The 1,972-nt window shown below is 42.3% G+C and overlaps 1 pseudogene; it reads left to right on the top strand.

The window, feature by feature from the left end:
• The first annotated feature begins 292 nt into the window (after positions 1 to 292).
• LOC141493602 (large ribosomal subunit protein eL21-like) lies at positions 293 to 811 on the top strand (annotated as a pseudogene).
• Positions 812 to 1,972: the final 1,161 nt, after the last annotated feature.

A 1,972-nucleotide genomic window follows, 5' to 3' on the forward strand; every position in this document is an offset into this window, starting at 1 on the left:
TCTCCCATGAAAATTAGAGAGAGACCCAGGGGGAGGGAGGGAGAGAGAGAGAGAGAGAGAGAGAGAGAGAGAGAGAGAGAGAGAGAAAGAGAGAGAGAGAGAGAGACAGACAGAGAGACAGAGAGACAGAGAGACAGACAGAGACAGAGAGTGATGCACGTGTATAGACATATCTGTGTGTGTGTTTCTAGCTGTCTTGTATGGGAATGCAATGGGAAGGTAAAGGATGGGGAGCAGGTTGCAATATATTGCAAATGAGGACTCCAAAGAAGAGATGCAGCTTTCCGCCGGCTCCGCCATATTCCAGTGAGTTGCCAAAATGACAAACACAAAAGGAAAAAGGAGAGGGACTCGATACATGTTTTCTAGGCCCTTTCGAAAACATGGTGTCGTCCCTCTGGCTACATATATGTGCATATACAAGAAAGGTGATATTGTAGATATCAAGGGTATGGGCACAGTTCAGCAAGGAATGCCCCACAAATGTTAACACGGCAAGACTGGACAAGTCTATAATGTTACACAGCATGCTGTAGGCATTGTTTTAAACAAACAGGTTAAGGGCAAGATTCTAGCCAAGAGAATTAATGTGCGTATTGAGCATATTAAGCATTCTAAGAGCAGAGATAGCTTCCTGAAGCGAGTAAAGGAAAATGATCAGAAGAAGAAAGAAGCCAAAGAAAAAGGCACTTGGGTTCAACTAAAACATCAGCCTGCTCCACCCAGAGAAGCACACTTTGTGAGAACCAATGGCAAGGAACCTGAGCTGTTGGAACCAATCCCTTATGAATTCATGGCATAAATGACTTAAAAAATAACCAATAAAAGATTTCTTGAATTTGGGGGGAAAAAAGAGATGTAAAAAAATGCCACCAAAGAACAGAAGAACAGGGAGAAGGACAATTGGTCATTTGGCAAGAGCAAGGTGACTGGCCAGCTGGCTTCATCAGCAACATTAAGATGTTGGGAGAAAGTAAGGTTGACCTTTAGCATGTCCATGGCCCCTGCGTGTAGGTCATTTGGGCAGACGTGGGTAAGGATGGCCTACAGTAGGGAAGTATCAGAGTCTCTGCACTGGGCTATGGAAGGGATCCCTGAACCAGTGAAATCTCAGATCTAGGTGAAGTTTTGAGCACATTGTGCCTATTAGGCACATATTTGGAACATGTGGCATTCCCACCACTAGAAGGCAATCTCCTTGAAGGCAATAGCACTCTGGTATCCCCAGGATCTATAGAGTATCTGGCAGGTGATGAGAACCTATTGAATCCTTGTTAATTGATCAATTCCCCTATTGAGCTGAGCTCCAATAATGAGAGTACATCCCCCCCATTCAGTGGGGGAGGGAGACACTCCCTAGGAAATAGGGATGACCAGATTGTCCTCCAAGCCAAAGCAGCAGATTTGCTTTCTGGATGCACTCCAGCAAAGCAACACCCAGCCTCCTCTCTGCAGCCTCCTTGACTCTGAACACCTCTGCTACTCCTTCCCCAAGCTCATGGCTATATCCTCCATACTGATGCCCATCTTCTCTAACTCACTGATTCTCAGTGCATCCTGATTTTCTCTCTAAAGTCCGTATTTTCTTTTTTAAAAAGCACTTGGAAGAATCATGCAATTATATTTCATATGTTTTAAAAAACTTGATAATATATTATATCTGTGAACTTTTTGATTCATCACCTGCCCTTTGTGAATATGTGAGCTATTTTTATAAAGATGAATATATTTCAGGCCTACAGTTTTCAGTATCTCAAAATAGCTTTGTTTTTCTCCTTCTGGCCATCAAGCAAGTGCAAGGCAAAAAAAAAACTATAATTAAGAAGACCTGTGAGATAGAACTGAAGAAAGATGATAGGGTTCAGGAATATTTTACAATTTTGCTGAAAAGTAAATGAGGGGAAATCCTCAGGTTTTTTTTTTACTTTGTCCAGAAATGAGAACATGTCATTCTTGAACCTATTCACAGAAA

Source organism: Macrotis lagotis, chromosome 7, assembly GCF_037893015.1.
Source record: "Macrotis lagotis isolate mMagLag1 chromosome 7, bilby.v1.9.chrom.fasta, whole genome shotgun sequence".
NCBI classification, from domain to species: Eukaryota; Metazoa; Chordata; class Mammalia; order Peramelemorphia; family Peramelidae; genus Macrotis; species Macrotis lagotis.